Source organism: Caloenas nicobarica, chromosome 5 (genome assembly GCF_036013445.1).
Source record: "Caloenas nicobarica isolate bCalNic1 chromosome 5, bCalNic1.hap1, whole genome shotgun sequence".
Lineage (NCBI taxonomy): Eukaryota > Metazoa > Chordata > Aves > Columbiformes > Columbidae > Caloenas > Caloenas nicobarica.
In genome coordinates this window covers 37574874-37596653 of record NC_088249.1, presented here as the reverse complement: position 1 = coordinate 37596653, position 21780 = coordinate 37574874, and positions in this window count along the sequence as shown.

The following is a 21780-nucleotide window of genomic DNA, read 5'->3' as shown; positions in this document are numbered from 1 at the left end:
TTTTTGTTTATTTTGGGATTTGTGTGTTTGTTTGGTTTTGTTTTAATATGCTTATTCTTCTAGCATGCAGGGCAAAGCAGAACTCACAGCCACAAACTAATGTGCCGGGAAGAAAGCATTGCCCTCTGTGCTTTTTGAGCGTGCAGACTGGCTGTGCTTGATGCATCAGTGTGCACGTTAAGTGAATACAAAATTGTAAACACTCACGAGGATCAGGGGAAGAGGGATGCAGGGACCATGATCTCACCTGGCTCTTCAGTATTGTCTCAGACGTTCTGGTACCCTCAGATAGGCAACAAGTGCTGGGTCTTATAGCCCCAGTCCTATCCCCATTTTGCTGGGAATTACTGATTCTCAGGGTGTTGTTTCTAGCCCATGACTCTTGGTTTTGTTCAGTCTTCAGCCCTCCCTCCATCCTGATTCCCCTGTGATCTTGTATTAATCTTTCTTTCCCAGTCCCAGAAGCGTTGCAGTTACTGCCTGGACACTGACCTGAAGAATGATGAGGGTGCCCACTGTAATGACTGAGTAGTTCATTCAGAAAAAAGGGTACTTGTAAGTACAGGAACAATCTTCTGTGAATGCTTCCAGCTTTATTTACATCCAGCACATCCAATCTAATGCCCTAGTCAGAGTGTTGGAGGAGCAACCTCCAGAGTTTCATGTAACTGGTCCAGCTGCCAAACTAATGTTTGCAGTTTACAGCTAACCATCAATCATACGCTACTCAGTTGTGAACTTCTTTTGTTTAGATCATTTGGATAATTAAAGTACCATGAATTCCATGGTGTCAGCGAGTCTCAAACAGACCTCCTGCTGGCTCTGCAATCTCTTTCAGAGATCAGAAAATAAAACAATTAATAATACTAGAAGGAGTCCAAGTAACTCATATTTTGTGTTTCATGTTTTCCTAATGACAAGGTCATATAGTCAGCAGTGTGATCAATGAAAATACAATATGCCTTTGGAAAAAGGCCGATGTCTGCCTGTGGAAAGGGCAACCAAGGGAACTGTTTCATAATATTGCACCTTATGGGCAGATAGCAGAGATCCCAAAGCTCTTTACCAAAAGGAGCAAAAGACCAGTCACTCAAGTTGCTGAGTTAAAAAACAAGTCAATGGCAAGTCCCTGGGTATTTGTACATGGGCATGATGTCCTATCCTTCGAACACACATCTCTCATGCATACTACATTTGTGTCAGCATCATTTTGCTATGGCTCAGAAAGCCTCTCCTCAGCAAATATTTGGAGCTAACAACTGTTCTGCATTTAGTTGACATGCACATGGCTGTGATAAGCCTGGCCAATCACTGCTATCTCTGCTAAGATGCAGGCAGAAAAAAACCCCCACAGATGCTAAATTGTCAGCTTGCCTAAGCATTTCAAGTAATTAATGCTGCAGACTATTTTTGACTAAGTCTACAGAAACTACATCATTCCTTTGTATTGCTTGTTCTTTGCTTATTGTGTACATTGCATCTTTCAAAATCATAGACAGCACACAAATGCTGCAGCACACATGACACGCTCATCAAGCAAACTTCCTGCTTTTCTCAGTCCCCTCTGTGGCTTTCCATGATTATGAGAATAAGTACTTCTTTTTGTCATCATGGATTCTGTCCATGTGAAGCAGGTTTTGAAAGCAGATAAGATTAACTTTTTCAAAATGTAGCTGAGGTTAAAACAGTTGATGACAAAGGTAAAGATAGGGAAGGATAAAGTGAGGCTGTAGTGAAAAGTAACAAGCTAGACAAAGATGGACTGCAAAGTTCAGCAGAGCTCTAGGAAGCCTCTGGAAGCAAATTAGGAGTTTCTGACCATTTGTAAGACTGAGCAAAGGCACATTGGTGGAACAGGTTGGTGGTTTTTTGACTCTTGGAGTGGCATTAATATGAATACAGCAGCTCAGTACCTGGCTCCTTTTCCTCTGTCCTTTGGATGTCCTTTTCTGCCCCAGGACCCACAGAGAACACGAGGAAGCAGGAGCACTAGCCCCACACTCCGGCAGGACAGCGCTCAAGTTTGAAGTGCTCTGGTGAACTTAAAACACGGATTCAATGTAAAGGCATGGTAGAGTTTGCGAGTAAATTAAACTGCCCATGTAGACAATATTTGTAATCACCTCCACAAGCTCCTGGCTCTACCACTGTCCACAGGGCACTAGAGTGCAATTATACATTTGCAAGCTACAGCAATCAATAAGCTCACTCTCTAAGGGTAAGCCTGAAAGTCCAATACTTTTACAGCCTTGTTGGCCTCAGGGCAACCAGCTGCGTGCCTGTGCAACAGTCGGCTCCAGGGGACTCTGGGGCGAGCTGATCCCAGTCCTAAGCCAAAGCAGCTACCGCTGCTCTTGCTACAGGGACCCAGCAGCAAGCAGCTGGGACAGCATCTCTCGACAGGTCTCCAACCAGCCAGGGCTTTTGGGAAGGGCTTAGTTTCTCTTGTTTGCTTAGTCACCTGCAAAATCAGGCATTGAGATCCCTGGACCAGTTTCACATCACTGTTGCTTAGCGGTGGGAAGGTGGCTCACCAGTTGTTCATCTCTTCTCAGGACTTCAGTGCTTAGAGGTTGCCACAAAAAAGGATTATGTGCTGCTTGCAGTGCCGCAGAAGTGTTCCCACTCTGCTTTTTGTAGTTACTGAATGATGAAGTAGTTGTGGGCATCTACAAGCAACAGGTAAAGCTGTTACAGACCTTGGGAAGTTGAAGATCAGAGAGAAAACAATCCCTGGTGTTTTGTTTTGCATTGTCATTTTAAGGTGACATCTGGAGTCATGTGGTTTTAGTTGGGCTGAGCATAAAATCTGCGTTCTTTGCTCTCAGATCTGTGAGGATAGACTAGGTAACATGAATTCTAAAAGCTCATATGCAGAAATTAAATGCAGATAATTCCTCTCCCTTTTCAAAGTCTCTCCTTTTGGTTTGTCTTTTTTTTTTTTTTTTTTAATGTTTCCATTTGCCACTGCTGAAACTTTTATTCTCTGGACTTTTCCCCTAAATGCCGGAAAGCTTAACTAGCCACCCAGTGAACTGGAAATGGATGCAAAGGCCATAACTAATGCCAGAAAGGTAAATCACTGTGACAGTAATAGTTTGTGGTCAAGATGCAGCACTCAACTTGAATAGGAAAAGAGACGATGTAAAATGACTCTTCTTTTGATTAAGTGCTTGGTTAAAAAGCTTGGAACTAATGAAAAGTTGATTTTAAATACAAAACCTGAGGTTTGAGTTCAATTTCTGTTTGATTCTCTTCACTGTTTTTTCTGGAAAGATAATTTCCAGTCTTTTGCTCCAACATTACTGGTTGCCTTTTCTTGTGTTATATTCTCTTACATGATTTCCTTTTCATATGGCTGTCTTCCTTCAGCTGTCTGCAAGCTTTAAACTGCTGACCCTGGTTCTCACATCAGCATGCACAGTGCAAGGCTCAAATGCATCTCATAAAGTGATGCTGCAAGCTTGCACCATTCACTTTGGGCAATTATAGAAAGAAGATGGGAGGAGAGGATGATGGACCAGATTGCTCTAAAGTGTGTTTACACATTTTTATAAATGTCTAAGGGAAACATGGGAATGCCTTTGACCAGCCAACCATCAAGAAGCAAAAGAGCACCAAGAGATAGGTATGCATATGGAAACACAGTATAGTCATTGAACACAAAGGTTAAATAGCCGACACTGATCCTTCCTCGCCAAAAGAAAAAGAAAGAGGTCAACAAGAAACAACCTTGCTCTAGTAACTGTATCCAGTCCTTTATTGTCAATGGGGACCTATCAGGAAAGTGAAGCAGGAGAAGCTTTGATAAACATATAACTCCGCAGAATTAAACAAAACAAACAAACAAAAATTCCTATTTCCCTTGTGTAGCATAAAGGTTACCCTCCAAAGCCAGAGGGGTTTCACGATGCTAATGCTCATTCTCACTGTGAATGACTAATGTATGGAGTATTTTGTTCACTGTTCTCTAGCAGATTGCCATGCAGAGCCCAATCTAGTAGGAACTCCATCCATCCATCCATCCATCCCTCCATCCATCATTTGTGTGGAGAAAGGCCATTTGAACACTTGCAAATTCCATACCTGCAGTAAACAAAGCAGAAGCATTATACACACCTGGGATGGAAAACCTGCACTGTGGTAACTAGTCCATATATATGTAAGGATGTTGCAAAGTGAAGAGGGCTCAGATTAGCCCCATAGCTAGGCAAAAAGCAGAACATGTGTCTTTACATACACCACACCCAAGCACTGGCAGACAAGCCCAGAGATGCAAGCCTGGGGCTTGCAGCATTTGTTAGTATCCTTGAAGTGGCAGATTTTTCATTTTCTCTGGTGGACATTAGCAAGGACAAGAATCTTTGAAGAGTTGTCACCACCATAAACTATTAAATATTTATTTGGTTGAAGCTATCAGCATCAGGAAAGAACAATTCAGTCAGGGTGTTTGACACATAATGCATGAAGCAGCTGATAACCTTGAAACCGTGGCCCCAGAGGCAGCCCTGCCTCCAGAATTAAAGCGTTCCCACAGGATGGAGATAGGATTGAGCTGAGGGAGGAGACTGAGAGCATTACTGGGAAGGAGAGGGAGCAGGGTCTGCATTGAGGGGAGACCAGAGAAAAATGAGTTTGTGCAGGTTCAGCCGTGCAGCTGCTGAAGTTGAAGGAAATTTAGTTAGCAACGTGGTTGAAATTCAATGCTGAATTGGCACCGTGTGCACCTGGGTGTTTCTTGTAGCAGTTGGCCGTGTTTCTGTCCTATCAGGCTTTCCCTCCGTGTGCCCGTGTGGAATAGATCAGCTTCTCCTCCTGTGGGTTTCTCAGGAATCTTGGTGCAGAGAGCTCTTTGCTGGGCATGCAGAACCTCAAGTTACTGCTACTGGGCCAAAGCATCCTTTTTTTGACGGAAAAAATCCATCAGAGAGGGCCAGGAAAACTGTGTGGTTTCTGCAATAGCTTTCTGCCTCGCAGTTTTGAACCATTCTCCCTCTCCTGAGGCTCACAAGCCAGGCTTTCAGTGGAGCAGGATTGCCACAAGTTCTGCTTCTGGACACTACCTTTTTGGAGGATCATTTGCTCTTAGCAAAAATAAGTTAGTAGTAATTTGAAGCAGATTCCCAGCTGGTGTCCGCAAATAGGAGCCCAACGCTAGGGCCCCAGTCACTACAGATTCTTTCATTTTCTGGATCCCTTATGCTGCCCAGAGGGTAAGAAAAAGGAGGGAAAACTGCAGGAAAGTGGCTGAAGTCCAGGTCTCAGAGACTTAACATTTCCTTATTTCAAGTTGCAACTAGCAGTTTTGCATCCATCGAGAGTTTGGACCTTCCTGGGGAGTGTTATTTTGCACAATGCAGAAAAAAAAAAAAAGTGTGTCTATTTAGGAAAAAGCTTCAGACGCATTTTAAAGTACTTTTTTTTTTCCTTTGACCCCATTTGAGAAACAGCAGCCACCAGGAAAAATGCCTAATTCAGTCTCCATGACCATTCATAAATCCCCTGATAGATTTTTGAGGGATTTTTTTCTGTTTTGATAGGCAAACGGCTGCAGTTTTGTGCTGTTAGTCCTGGTGCCTATATAGCAACACAGACATCCACCATACACTGTGAAGTTGCTTCTGTCTCATCAGGAAGAGGAACGAGATCAAGGCTGAAGGTGCTGTTTTACTGATATATAATTTCCTGGTGCACCCACAGCAGCTGTGTGCAGCTCAGGCCTCCGCATCTCAGGAAGGGTGTAGCAGGGTTAAAGAAGGGCAACTAAAATAGCTGAGAGGATGGAGAAGCTGCCTTATGAAAAGAAACTAAAGAGGCAAGTACTCGCATTTGGAGAGAAGACTGAGGCTTAATATGATCAAGGTTTATAAAACTATGGAGACAGTAGATAAAACCTGAATACAGAGATATTGATGAAACTCCACAATACAAGAAGTTGAGGGTGAGAACACTCAATGAATCTAGTAGGTGACCCATTTAAAATAGATTTTTAAAAGTCCATCTTTACACAGAGGGTGGTGAACTTCTGGGCCTTCTTACCTCAAGAGGGTGTGGAATCAGAGAGTGTCAGTAGGTTTGAAAAGGCGTGAGACAAATTCATGGACAACAGGTTCATACATGGATACTGAAAGGTATACACAGGTACATACCCTCTAGCACCCCAAATATAACAGCTGTGATCGCTGGGAAAGCTCAAAGAGGAATGAACTACAGAAAGTGGCCGGGTTCACACACTGTCCCTGGATTTCCTGCCATTGCCAGAGACCAGGCGGTGGGCTGGGTGGATCACTGAACTGATCCAGTGGGGCATTTCTCATGTCCCATGTTTCCCTGGAAAAACAAAACAAAACAACAACAACAAACCCACAAGCAAAAAAAACCAAAAAAAACACCCCACCCCAAGCAAACAAAAAAACCTCAACCAATCAAACAAAAAACCCTGAAAAAAATACACATATATATGTATACATACATATATATATACATTGTATACCATACAATCTCCAGTGGCCTGCCCATTCAGACCGTCACCAGAAAGGACAAATTTAATGGTGATTTCTGTCCTCTGGAACAGGAATAAGACAATTCAATAACAAATAAATAATTGCCACAACACAGGACACCTGAATTTTGGCAGGTGTCCTATAAATGAAATTGGATGCTTTATTGCCAGTCCCCTTAAGGCTTTTAAGCTTGCACTTCACAGAAATTTGTTTTGAATTCTTTTCCAACAAATAACTACATTAATAGATTTTAGCAGATGCTTTAACTACTCTCAGTTCTCAATGGGAAAGTTATATGAATTAAAAATCAAGGCTTTTACAAGTAGAGAAAGATGTAAGTGATATTAGGTTACTGAGTAAAAAGGGATCTCCAGCTGAAATCCTGCAATTATGCAAGGTGGGGCTCTTTTGAAAGGTCTCAGAGGAAGACATGCCGTTCTCACAATGAAAATATGCTTCCAGCAAACAAATTAGTGCCTCTGTGTTGCTGCACATAAAGGGAAATAAGTGGAAGTCCTTTGGGAGTATTGATGAGGAAAAAAAAAAGAACACCAAAGCAGATGCCCTTGGAGAGACTTGTAGACCAAACCCACAATCTCTATGAAGGAGCAAAATGGAAAACAGGAAAGAATGAATCAGCCAGCCCCTGGGCCCATTGCTTTGCTGTTGAAGCAGTATCTAACTGTGCAGACTGTACAGCTGCCATGTATCCTCACCGATGGACACTTCTCTAGTCTGTATATTTTATTAGAGCTTACTGCATCCTTTCTAATGATCTTCACAGCAGAAATATGGGTTCCAAGTTGTTCTTATTCACTTGAGACATCCCACTGGCTTGGGAGGCTACAGGCTGGCCCCTCCAGCTGCATGCTGCAAGGCAGGAGCTTGTCGTTATTACTTGTCAATAAAATGTCATTCTTTGTTGTTGTCATGGTATTTTACCAGTTGTATGAGTAATTAGCTCCCTGTAGACATGGTATTGCCAACCCCAACAGTCTTAAAATAAGCAGCATTGTATTTTTTGCTGTCTGAGCAATTGTGTCTCACTTTCACTCTTGTTCACATTCAAACAAACTTGGAAAGAAGCAATCGAGCTGAGGGGCTCACCACATCAGTTCTCTGTAGAAATGCAGCTTTAAGGAAAACCACCAAACACTGTGCATCTTGATACACACCTTAACAAGATAAACCATCCTTATAAGCACAGATCCAGCCATCTCCTCCAAAACTTACTTGTGGTCGTCCTATTTGTAGCTGATAGGAACCCTCTGCATCCCTCTGTGGCTTCTCTCCCACTCCTCAAGTCCCAAGTGTCGGCCTAGATCTTAAAGGATATTAAAAAATCCTGTTGAGATCCTCTGCAGGGGGACAGATTTTGTTCTTGAAGCCTTTAGGAAACACAGTGTGATTTAGAAGCCTGAACCTTACTGACTTTCAATGTAAAAGTGATATTCTGTGGTAGGTGTAACCAAAACAGAGGAAAATGTAAACTTTTGTATCAAAATAAGAAAGAAGCATCAATTCACCTCCTATCTTACAAACAAGAAATGCTTTCAAAAATATGGGCTGCATTCAGTTCTTTATTGCTGCCTGTCCCTTCCTAGGTAATAAAGCTCTACACATTCAGCATATCTATATGTTTTGTTGTTATAGAGACTTCTGTAAAATACTCCCCCAAAATTAATTTTAGCTTGCTGCCAGTATGTTCATTATAAGCAGATTGGAACACGGCCACCTACTTCATAAACAAATCAAAACAAAGAAAGGGGGAAAAAACCAAACCCTGAGTCATACCCTTGTCCTCCTGACAACATTGAATCCAATGTTACGTGCTACTGCCTTAGTAAGGGGTAAAAGCAGTTAATCTGTCTTTGGACTACATAGCATGACATCGAGATGCTGGCCGGTTTATTCACAGCTCAGCAGAGAATCAGCTGCAGATAAAACTAACAGACCCCTTACCTCCCTAATAAGCTCAAATGTCTGCTATCCCAGATAATTCATCTTTGTCTGCTGCAAAGTACACGTCACCTGTACCCCACTCAGGTACAGTAAACACTTACTCATTGTAATGAAGAGAATTGCCTCTGGCAGATGGATCACTCTGACTTTCCTCCTCCCTAAGTAAAACACAGTTTCTCTTTTTTTTTTTTTTTTTTTCCTGGATATGCTATTTCAATACTTCATCCAAACACTTGGCAGAGGGGCAAGTGCCCTAGACACTCCTTAAAATTCCAAGACCAAACTCCTCATTTTATTTAGTATTTTTGTAGGCTTTAGTTAAATAAATAAAGTGCTTTACAGCGCTATGGTTTCAAGGAATTTTCTCTGTGATTTTTTAAAATGATTTTTCTTAATTTCCTTCTTTTTTTTTTTCTTTTTCTTTCTTTTTTTTTTTTTTACCAGTTATGTAACACAAACCTTTCATGAAGATATTTCTGTTCTTGCCTGCTGTATTTTTGCAAAGTCCTCCCAGAGGAGGCAACTTGAGTTACTTATGGTCACATCACTGACCTTGAGTGAGCCTGGCACCTGTGACAGCAGGAACACTGCATGGTCCATACCAGCCCTGCACTTACTTTCACGGAAGACCAGAACTAGCACGAATCGCAGCCATGTAGTAGGCTGAAATGTACAATAAGGGCTTTTCAACAGCACTGTGGGAGAACTTGCTTATCCTTTCTGGACACTTGGTAGGGAATTCTGGGCATGCCATGGAGGGCCATGGGTGGTCTATGGCAGTAACCTGCAGCCACTCTATGAAGCAGTGTCATATGCCCACCCAAGCATCTAAGCCAAACCATCCAAGCTACAGAAGGGTTTTGTGTGCAGATGGCAGCTAAAGTAGGGCAACACCTGTGCTCTAGCTCAAGTTAACATTGCAAAGAGAAACACTTCTGCAGTGACACATAAAGGAAGTTTGAGAAGCCATATGGTCAAATGATGACAAAGGAACCAAGTGGTGACATTGGGATTATCTACCATCAGCCCTGAATGGGATGTGCTTCAGTGAGGTACAGGTGAGCACCCATGTGGCTTACTTTAGTGAGCTGCAGAATGGTGCTATCATGTTTGTCTGTGTTGCAGAGGAATTAGGGGAGGCTAATTCAACAAGGCAGGATTTGCAAACCTTTTGGAAACCTTTGGGTGGAAGGCACACTGTCACACCTGCAACATTTGTTTCCTGTTCTCAGTATTACCAGCACATATGCATGGGTAGCCTCAATTTCTGCTTTCTCTGCAGTGACAAGTGTCAGTTCCACTTCACCGGCACAGGATGCTGGCACCATCTGTAACACAAATCCTCTTCCTAGCCTGTGCACCTCAGCATGACAGGGCAGGCTCCAACATGAGAAGAAAAACAACCCTTTGCCTCTGGTCCCTCACACCAGCACAGCCACGAGTCGATTGCCTAAGCAGTGCGAGTCTGACACATGGAACTGCACCCCAGGACACCCCTCTTCCATAGCACATGAAATTGGAAGGAGAACCTGAGGTCCTCCCTAGTTGTACAGACAACCTTGGGAGCTGGGGTGGTGCTCATCTCTACCTCTTACACAATCGAATAACAGTCATTTTGCTACTAGCTTGTGTTTGCTACTTGCTTGACTTTTTATTTTCACAATGGCTTGTGTCTCCTAGGGAGATGGTCTGTAGCCTCTGAGCTTCATGTGATTCAACAGAACAGCTCCGTGTTCCTACTCAGGACAGCAGAAATGGTCACTGGTGCAGCAAGCTGGACCCTTTTCAGGCAGAAGGCACCAGCTTGCCATGTACAGCGTGGAAAACAAGCTCTGCCCAGGGAGCACATCTTGCCCCTGCAGGCAGTGATAGGATGCCTCACACATCTCTGTACAAGGCACCTTCTGCATAGCCCAACAGCAGCATGCTTTTTGCCAGTGACATGAAACATCGCTGTATGGTGAGCAAAGGGAATGGTAAGGATGATTCCCGTGCCTTAAAGAGTGCAAGGAAATCAGCACGTGCTATAGGAAAATGTTAAACAAAGAAACCGTCAGATGCGTAGGATGACAGGATTGAACTCCCATGGCTGGTCTGTACATAGCCCTGTGATGCCTGTCACTGCAGACATTCCTCTGCTCCTGACAAAGAAACAGGTATGGCTGCCAAAACAGGTGAGGAAAAGGAGAAGTTGTTGGCGTTCAGATTTTTTTGTGTTTTGGTTTTTTTTCTTTTTTTTAATATTACTTTGAGGTCTGAGGACCACAGGTTCATTTTGAGAAGATCCTGCCCAAAGGGTGGTTGGTGGGGTTTCCTGCCAGTCCTCCCCAGGACCACTCGTAGCAGCCCAGTGCACTAATGGTGTTGCTCTCTGGGTGACCCAACTTCAACATCTTCGCAGCAGCGCGATGACTAGCAGCGTTAGCTCACAAACGCTAACACCAGTTGTGGCTCTATGCCATGCATGATGACACCTTCTGGAAGCAGGCAAGCTTCCTATGAACTTCTGAATGTTAAAATCCTCTCAGAAAAACAAATAGGCTTCGGAGAAAGCCCAAGGGCATATTTCAGAGCACTTTGGATTTTAGCCTGTTTCATCCTCTACTGCCAGCTATCCATCTGTCCTGGTAATGTACTTCATTATGCAGCTAGGTAATGAGCCTACAGCTCCTTTACCAGTGGTATTATAATTGTGAGTGGACAAGGAGACAAACTTGCTATGTGGGACTCAGAGGGGAAGGACCATAAGGGGATTTTCTCATATTACATTCAAACACAGTTAGAGTACATATCGTTCCAGTGAAGTTATCCCCATTAGTAAGAAATATGTTCCTTTTCTTCATCATGGGGAAGCTGAACTCTAGTTCAAAGGACTTGCCACAGGGGCTCTCAGAGGTGATGTTTCACTGACATGAAGTGTCTCTGGATCTGGCCATGCTGCCTCAACAGAGCATAGGAACAGGCAGAAATATCAGGGCAAGAGGAACCTGCCTTTTCTATTATGTTTTCCCTGCACATTAAAAAGCAGAGATCTTAGATACAGAGCTCAGACATACTCGAACTCCAGCAGTCACAGCTTGCCTTTTATTCATGCCTGGAAACTACTCAGCTGGCACAGGTGCCTTCTTAAGGTCCAGCCAGCATGGAAGGGATACAGCAGGACAAAGCTTTGGCCAAGTGCCTGCTCCTCTGCAGCTCCCCCAGCTTTCACAGTTGCCCTTAATACCCAAAGAGATCCCTGCAGGTCCCATTTACACAGGTCAGCCTTTCCTGGGCTGTTTTGGGAATTTCCCCTTCTGCAAAACAATGATAGCAGGAGGCACATTCCTCCATTATCACCCTTTATTGTCCTCCTCAGTGGGTAGAAACTGATCTTTGTAGTGGTTTATGGATTTAAAAGCTATTGTGCTTTCAGTTAATTCCTTGATTTTAGCTGCCTGAGTCACAGATGACCTGACTGTTTTGATTTTAGTGGCTTTTATTTTGTCTTCCTTGGAATGGCACTGCCCAGTGGTAGGCGGTTTACCATCTAAATGGGTTAAATATAAACAAGTTGTTTAATCTTGCAGTTATGGTGGAGAAAGAGGATTTGTTTTATTTTGATGAGTAGTCTAAATATTGTCATATCAGATTTTGGCATTTCAAATGCAGAAAGGGCTGCCTTTGAACTCCACCCCGCTACTGAGAAATGGCACTTCTGCTTCACGTCACCATGGCACCATCTTCTGTAGATTTCTAATAAGGCTTGGCTCTGACCTTCTGTGAAATCACAATGTCAGAGTAAGTTGACTGTTTCCAAGTTCATTTCTCATGTAAGTGCTTGCCTTAGTTTAAAAATAATAGCTAAGGTGATATTTTAGTAATTTTACATTTCTCTTTGATTATGAGCTTCTCATGATTATAAAAGTCAACTGCAATATAGTCATGGGAGCACAATTATACAATGCTGGTGTAGCCAAAAATTAAAAAAAAAAAAAATTATGCACATGCTATATTTCTGGAAGCAGCCAAGAATAATAGAAGCTGAAAACTGTCAGCAACTTCAACAATAGAAATCAGAGCCTTCAGGAGAGGCAAGTAAATACTGAGACTTCCAGAATGAGAGGTTACTCAGAAAAAGAGCTTGATCCCAGCACTTTTCTCCAGGGCACATGCAGGCTGACCCCGTGGGCAGCTCAGGTCTCCTGAAAGTCAGCAGCACTCCAGTTTCAAGGTAAGAATCTCTTTCTCTTACACTGTGGTGCTTCAAATGGAATTGAGTTTCCTCTAAGCTTTATGCTTGATGGAGCAAAATAATGGCCTAATTGTTGAAAGATCGGCTATTGGCCATAATAACTTAAAAAAAAAAAAGGAGTCTGAATTATAAAATAGACAAAAAAGCTTATACTCAGGCTGGCTTTCATGCCACTGAACAGACTTAGTGTTAGCTGTGGCTCTGCCTTTAAATATCAGCTTGTATCCCGCACCATCAAAGAAATACGCCCCTCAGAGAGCCCAATTGTCCAGCAGAACCACTCTGCTGGGGAAAATGTTGAAGAACAATACGCCAGCAGAAATAAAAGGCCAAACTGCTGTGGCTGCATCGCTTGAAAAATACAAGCCCACGCTGAAAGAACAAGGGCTGCCTTGGACTATTTGGACAGCCAATACCACACCAACAGCAGGAGACAAACACAAGGTGCAATTCTGCCATCAGCTACCCAGTGTAATAGATTACAGTGGTGATCACATTACCAAAGACCCATTTATGCTATATTCTGTTTTTCCTCAGGATAAATAACTGATTTGGTTCATTTTTGAGAAAATAATAACATTTACTGGTTAATTGGGTTAATAAATGTTGCATACCATGTGTATGCATCCTGAATACTTTTATCTCATGAACTCATTGTAAGCCTTTTGAACCTAGTTATGTCCTCATTGTTTGTACACAATAGATCTTATATCTAATGACCATCACTCTTCAGGCAGATGTTAAATATCAAATGCCTTGAGCCATGATGACGGTGACACAGGCACTTACATACAGGCACTGCATTTATACCCAGAAAGCTCCACTACCCATTCACCCTGGCTTCTCAAGCCTCAGAAACCAGAGGTGGGCTGTTGACATCCTTGGCAGGTACCTCATATATAGCAGCATCTCGGCTTTGCCAGGCTGGCCTAGTATTGTGGAGGGCTTGGGATGTCCTGCTCAGCAGGGCAGCGTCTCACATACATATTCACCTTTTGTGTGTGTGTTTTAGCAAACGTCTCACAGCACTGGTATTCTTTGCGCTTTAAGAGAGAACTATCTTCACCTGGAAGGATGAAGCCTGGGACTCTAGACTTTCTTTTACACTTCCAGGCTCATTTTTCATAGGGAGAGTGAATAACCTCCACACTCATTTTCCCCTTGTTTTTCCCTCAGCTCAGGTTGTCCTTTGTCCTGTCTAAGCTAGAAACAGAATCAGCAAACGTGCCAGAGCAAGTTCCACCGCTGTTTCCTCAATCCGATCAAGCAGAGTTTAGTCCTACTGAGAACTGCTGTAGCCAAACTGCTTTAGACCTGTGCCGAAGGCACCAGTCACTCTTAGACAAAGCAGGAAGCTCCTCAGTGCCACAGATTTGCTTCCTATATCCTTTAGCCATCCCTGCAATTCCCCCATTGCCCCATCCCTGACCCTTCCCGGTCTTTTCTACACCATTCCCTTCATGCCTGTGAGGGCAAATCCCGGCAAGGGCAGGCTGGAGAGGACGGCCGTGCTGGCGGGGCTGGCTGGGTTCTGCCTTTGGCACGGACCAGCGCTGAGCTCTGGCTGCCGACCTGCCAGCGGTGGGCTTGCGAGGGAGCGTGTGTGTCTCTCATCTACCCACATGCCAGTGTTGTGAGTTATCCTTCACAGCTCTGAGACCTCTGCTCCCTTTGTTTAAAATCAGCTTATGGATGTAAGAGCTATGAGTGCCTGCATGTGAGGGGCAGGGAGGGTAGGGCTGCAGAGACGTAGTTGTGTAAGCATAGTTCACTTAGGAAAATAGGCTAAAAATAACAAAGCTACATCATCACATTCTTTCACAATGCTTCAGAAGAACTGGAGTGGCGCTTACAGCTGCAACAAGTCCCTATTAAAACCAAATGGAAGTAGGTGAGGACGGAAAAGCAACCTCTGTGTCCTGCTTGCTCTGACAGGCAACACCGGACTGGGGTGGTGGAGCCCCTCACCCCATCCTGCCCCACACATCCCCACTTACACACAGGCTGCAGCAGCGGTGCTGAGCAAAGTCCTCGCCACTCCACTTCAGGGCAGTACGCAGAGACCTTGTTATAATAAAACCTCCTCTCAGCTGAAGGGCTCCCCTGCCTCCTGAACAGGTTTTTGAAGACAGCTTGTCAGCAGGGATGAAGCCAGGTGTTAATCTATGTTCCCCCCAAGCATGCTGACTAATTAACTAAGTTCACAGGCTGGTTCTCTGGGAGCTCTGCTTGCATTTGTATGAAGGAGGAATATGACCATTCAGGAAAGGAAAGACTGTAGAAATAGCAGGACCAAAGCTCTGCTAAAGTTTAGGGTAGCTGAATACAGAATTGTGTGCATATTCACCCCTACTTCTGGCTTTTTTTTAAACATTGCTGCCCTAAGATGAATACTTCTGTTATTGCTAACTTTTAGTAATTTTTGGTGTGGGAGCTTTTGCTGATGGAGGTGGTTGGCACATACAGGGAAAGTTCCTGCTGCAAACAGCTGACAAACTGAGGATAAGATAGGCAGAAAAGAAAGATACAGATAAGAAAGAGACCACAATGAACTGCTGAGACTGTATCTGTCAGTACAACAGGCAGTGGTCTCAGCACACTGGGAGCTGAACCACTGCAAAACATGGTGTAGCAGGGTGTAGATACAGGCTAAGCAGCATCTTCTTCAGCAGAGCCTGCAGAAAGAGGAGAGGCTTTGCCCACAGGAACTCAGTGCAGTGGTAAAGGAGAAAGTGCTTGGCTGAAGATAAACCTCGAGAGCAATGGCTAATGGCACTTTGGGCTGTTCAGAGGTGGGAGTCAAGCTCCCAATGAGCAGTGTGCAGGAAAGAAGGGCCGTGTTTGTCTGCTCCCATTTTCTGCCCCTCCCCATGCATGGAGCTGCCCTGGCAGTGCTGAAGGTGATGGGAGTGGGGACACAGCTGAGCTGCTCCGGCACCAACCGCAGCACTTGTGCTTTGGGATTTGCTTTCCCCGTTGAACGGTTGCTGTCCCTAAGATGATTTTAGGAGGTGTTACAGTTAATTCCTTTTCTGAAGCTATGTTTTTCTGTGGAGACACTCAGCTGGTCCCATCCCCTAAGCAGTAAGAGATACTGCTGTAGCAGGGGCACTTATGTCCCCCATTTATATCCATCTCCTGGAGGTGTCTTTATGGCAGGTTGGTTGGTGCAAAGGAATTGAACACCATGCTGGGTGTCTGTGCTCACGGGACCTGAAGGGAAACAGGACAGATGCTTTCTGGTAAAGTGAGGAAGAAAAGGCTGACAATTCATGTGATATGACGCTGTGAGGGCTGCAATAAAAAAAGGAGTTGACATTTTATTTTGACGGAGCCACATTCCAATGGCTAAGCAGGGTTTATAGTCAAGAAAAAGCCACATGTATGCTGCAGCAGAAAATACTGAGCGTATACTTTTATTATCTCATTAACACCCTCGCCCCCCCCTCACCAGGATCATTTGGCTCCAAGTCTGGCAGCACGGTACAATAGTGTTCCCAGCAGAAGCAGCTGGTACGGAGATGGAATATTGTTTGAAACGGCCTGAGAGACATTGTCACCAGGTGGCATTTATCAGCCTTATGCAAACGCCACACTCCAGTAAGGCAGCCTAAGAAAAGGTATATATCCAAAAAAAAAAAAAGAGAGAAGTACAGCTTAGCAAAGAGAGGATTTGTAGCTGAAACCTCCTTTTTGGTATAGATGGAAGGGAGGGGAGTAATAAACAGCCCTGTTAAGCTAGTCTGTTGGATTTAAACCAAGGTAATGAGGCATGTGGGTGCTTTGACAAGGAGCCAGAAACTGCATTTTGCCACAAATTTGACTTCTACCTTTTTTGTCTCTTTCAAGCTGACAGTAAATTCCTCACAGTCCATTGAGCATATCAAAATGGGGCTGAGGCTAGGTCTAATGCACTGTTAATTGGGGATATAACCTTTTAAAGTACTACTAAGAAAATAATTCACTTAATTAAATATTTCCAGTTGTGGAAACCACCCTCTAGGCAAATTGTACCATCTCTTCCCCCTTTGCACACACAAAATGTAGAATAAAAATCGGTATATTCTTTTTTTTCCCCTGCACACAGCATTTCCCACACCCGTTCCTTCTCAGCTGTCCTTCCTAGGGCTGCTTCCACAGGAGGGAAAATTACTCTGGTGACTGGGTCTTAGAAGTGGGAGGGTGAGCTCCTGGCTCCTCTACCCACTTGTTTTGCAGCCCTGGACAAATTTCTTAACCTGTCTTTGCAACATCTTCTGCATCTATATGGCCTGGAGACAAGCAGTGTCCTTCCACCCCGTGACTTTGCTCATTCGTTGTGTCCACAGAGCACCTTAGATCTCCTTTGGGAGGAGATGTGAGACAGAAAAGAATTAAGAGTTTGTTCAGGCCAGAGCACGCCTGCGCTGTTCCTTGGATGGGATATTGCTCACCTCTAGGCACAACAGACAAACCCCTGCCTTTGGGGAACTGCAAGCAGCACGACCCCACCACCGGATCGAAGGTGCATGACCATACCAGCAAGCCACTGGGGGCCTGGATTGGCAGAGTCCATGTAGGAGGACAGAAGTACAAAGGAAAATAGGCCCAGTCATTTTGTACAAATCAGCCTGAAACTTTAGAGAATCTCATCATGAAAGAAAACTTGGGGTTTGTACAAACTTCCTGAAAGGAAAGCATCAAATCTTAAACCTTCTTGCAGGAGTACTTCTTTTCTCCAGGTGCAGTACCATCACAGCCAGACTGAAAATGTCACCACTAGGCTCTTGGATCCCTTTCATGGGATGAACACAAGGTTTCTACCAGAGAACAAAGCATGTTAATGATCTTTTAACAACCAACTCTAACTAATTTGCAGTACTTGCCCCGCAGTAGGTAGGCTCCTTATATCTAAAAGGTGCCCTGCAGCGAACAGATTCAATCAAAACATACCAGCATCTTAGTGTATAACCTGTACCAGGTCCCCAAGCAGCTCCTAGCACCTGTATTTTGTCCTAGGGCATTTCTATGTGGTATCCGCTAATATTTCTTCTGTGCGACTGAAAAAATTTCGCCATTTCTGTGCATTTTGCCTGCCTCCTGCTAGGTACCACCACAAATATTTACAAATGATGGCTTGTAAGTGACGAAGGCGCACATTAGATTTGCTTGTACGGCTCACAGACTTGTTAACTTGCTCTCTGCTGGAAACCCTTCAAAGGCTGGGAGACTCCAGCATCCCCCCCCACAGCAGCGCAGGAAGCAGGTGATGGGAGCCCAGCTTGGGCTTGGGACATCCAGTGCACAGCACTGCCCTGGGGGCTGCTGTGCACACCAGGTTGGAAGGCAGCACCAAAAGCAGGCTGGGGCACGCCGAGCTGCGAAAGGACAGTGTTCCTCAGCTGGCAGGAGATGCTCGCCTTGGAGCTTGCCACCTCCTCCCCAGAGAGCTGGCCAGCTGCCACACAGAAACTGCGCTTCAAACTGCTTCCTCAAAACCAAGGAAGAAAGGGATTTTTTTTTTTTCTCGGCCTGTAATGAAAATAAAGGGGAAGTGGGGAAGCCACATTTATGATCTGGGTAGAAATTTTACTATCCAGTCCAACAGGAAGGGTGTTTTCTGACATGCTCTTCAGGACACCTGTTTTTCTCTGCAGTGCACCTCCCAGCAGTGTCGGCTCTATCGCTCGCTGGTGTGCTTTGACAAGGAGCTGCATTCCTTCTGACATTATAAACTCAGAAGAAGCCAGAGTAATCTCCTCAACTGACCTCCCGCCTTGTGCTGCCCACAGAAGAGACCGAGTTCATTAATATTTGAATCTATTCTGTGTGAAAATTAGTCTGGAATAACCACTGCAAAATTTATCTTTAGCAGCCCTCAGAAATACTAAGCCCTCAGAAATACAATGTTCTGCTGAGTGTAGCAGTAATTATTTGATTATACGGGACATATCAGATCCTTTCATATGTAGCTATTATGAGTTGTCCTACCTGTGCCTATTTCTGAGCGAGTTTCAAGTACATTGATTGATGCCACAGTCTGCCTCCATAAGGAACAGGTGAGTCAGTTGGCAAATCATGTGAAGCCAGCTGGTGAGTCTCAGCCCAGGTCACAGTGGAGAGACATCGACATCACAGGGTGCTCCTAAGTGTCCATCCTCCAGCCTAAGTGTCTGATGACCCCCCACTTTAAAGCAGACCCTTGTTACAGAGGTTTATGTAACATCTGGACAGGTGCCTCTGGTCATCTCAGTGTGATACCATTCACTGGCAATGAGCTGGAGCTATTTTTAGGATTCAGTGGGGAACCTAACCTTCCAGTGGTCTCACTGCTTAATTTCTTTCTATTGCTATAAGTACAATTGCTAATGGCTAAAATGGACTTTGGGGCGTTGCCTACAGAGCTCTGTAATGGTTTCCTGTTTTTTTCTTTCTATTTGCAAGCTATTTTAAGTTGCTCTAGCTTTCCTGGACTGCCCAAGAGGAGCTGTGTTGTGCACTTTCATCAGCTGATCCTGGGAAACATCAGTTATGCCGTTCTTCTGTTAGTAACATGTTTCTTGAACGATTTAAAAATAGCACAGTATGAAACATTTCCATCTTCTCTCTTCTGGAGGAGAACCGAGGGGGAGTTAACTCTTTTCTGCTTTACTGGAGCAAGAAGTCGTACAGTGTTCAGATGCTCCAGGGCTGGAACAAGCTACTGGTGCTGGCAGAGGCAATGCGACAAGGGTGCCTAGTTGGAGCCTGGGCTCAAGGAGGCCCTTGGCATTGTTGTTGCTGCTGGCAGTCCTGGCACGTGTGGCAGCTGTGTCAGTGCAGGGTACAATGGGCCTGGATGTCTGAATGCTGACCTGCCTCTCTGCTGCTTTTACAGCTTGCTCAGAGGGCTTCCCCGCCAGCTCCTGTACGGCCACCTGATGCTGGCCACGTTAAAGCGCCTCTCTGTGAACTGCTCCAACACACGCAAACCCTAGAGTCTAAACCTAAGCTGGGACTATATTTCCCAAACATCCACATCAGTTCTACAGCACGATCCCGTTTTTAACCCTTGTTGGAGCAACTCATCACTGGCTGCTTGGGCTGTGCCTTGTATTTGTTGGTGTCTCCTTTCTCAGCTGTTTGGTTTCTTGTTAACCTCTCCTCCCATTTTGGTTTGACATTCCAGCATATTTTTCCTTTCTTTTTTTGGTCCTCTCCCCTGGCTTGTTCCATTTTGTTTTTCCATCTGACATTTCCTCCAGGGGCACCTTCTCCTACACTTTTCATCTGAAGGCATCTTGAATGCCAGTCATCTACGGTGCTGTCCCAGGGAGATGCTTGGCAGCAGCCTGATGTGATGAACCTGTATCTATGTTAGAGGCAGAGAGAAAGCAAAGGGAGAAGAAAGATGCTTTTATCACCCCCGCAGCAGAAGCATATACTCACCAAACACAGCTTCTGCTATCCACTTGCACTTGCCATGTACCTTTCCTCTGGTCTGTGGCCCCTCTGGCACTACTCTGGCAACCACAAGGTTGGGAAATACTGTTTCACCCACAAAATGCAGCTTCCTCTTTCAGATGACAATCGACTTTTGCCCAATGCCTATGGACAGCCTAGAAACATTCAAACAACAGCTGGTCTTGGCCTTCTTGTGTAAGCACATCCAATATGTCCATGCAGTTGCTCAGATTTTTTCCCTGGACGTTTGTCTCCTCCAAACCTCCGCTGCTGAGTGCAGCCCCTTCCAGCTTTGCCTCCCCCTCAGTGTGACCCGGGTTTTCTAGGTGCAAGCACTCGGAGCAACCACACGAATGCAGATTGCCCACATCATCCAGAGTTGGAGGAACAGTAGAGGTCAGTAAGAGTTTACTGGCATATGGTGGTGGTGGAGGGGTGAGGAGGAGAAATAGTGATGCAGTTAACTACAGATGACTTGTCCCAGATCTGGCTGAGGTTTAGTGCCATGGGAAGGTCTACACAGGAGAGTGTTTGCTTTGGAGCCTAGCCCACTGAAATGGATACAAATACCCCTGCCAGCCTTATGAGGCTGGGGCTATGGGGCATCTCTTTTCATATATAGGTATCTAGAGGCACATCGAGGCTTCAGACTGCTTCCAGAATGGTGCTACCTCATTTCGTTTTCTTTCTTTTCTCATGGGCAAGTACTACCAGTGGTAGGTCACCCGTGCTTTCTCTGTCTGCCCATAACTGCTTTAAAGCGCTGATTAGATTATTATAAATCACAAGGGATCTATGGTATTTTGAATCACTCTGAACTTTGGCATTATAGCTGAAATCTTGAATGCAGTCTCCAGCAAATCCACTCTATATTGGTTTCTGTTTATTCAGCAGTGATGTCATATCAAACTTTCTGGAGCACTCTAATGGAGACTTAAGTTTATTAAAAGAAGTCTGGGTAGCAGAGCCAAGTTTAGCTGCAGCCAAGTTATTCAGTAAGACAGCAAGTTGGGTAGCAAAGCAGAAGGATAACTCTGGCCTCTCTGCTGATGTCTGGCTTGAGAGCCTGCATCCACACCGTCTGCAAACGCTGCCTTGTGCAGGGGTCCTGAACAGGAATCATCTGCACCCACAGCGACCCAGGGTTTCAACTTTAGCTCATGTGAGGAACATACCTGTGTGCTGTATTTGTCTCCACTTGAAAATTTCAATACTGGCCAAGGTGTTTTTTCCACCAAATAAAAGCCCTACAGACATGAGGGGAAACAGTAATAATTTTTTCAAGAAAATGTTTTCCAGTGGGAAAATACTAAGTTGCTAATATGTCTCAGAAACAACTTGTTTTCCATTAGTTTTCAAACAGCATGAAGGTTTCCAAAGCTGCTTGCCAAGCAGTGTTGCATCAGTAACATGCGCGGATTTTCCCACAAGTTTCCTTGCTCCTCAGGAACCCACCAGCATTTGCCACACTTCCCCAGCCCTTCCCTGAAAGAGATGCAATAGCTGGGAACGCAGGGCTTGTACACCCCCGATAAAGTGTTTCCTGGGAGATACGGACTCAGAAAGCCCTTGACAACTGCTGGTTAAAACTGGCATGGTCCTTGTCATCTCCACCACTCTTAGCTGAATATCTGCACTCAGACCTCTCCACTGGAACAG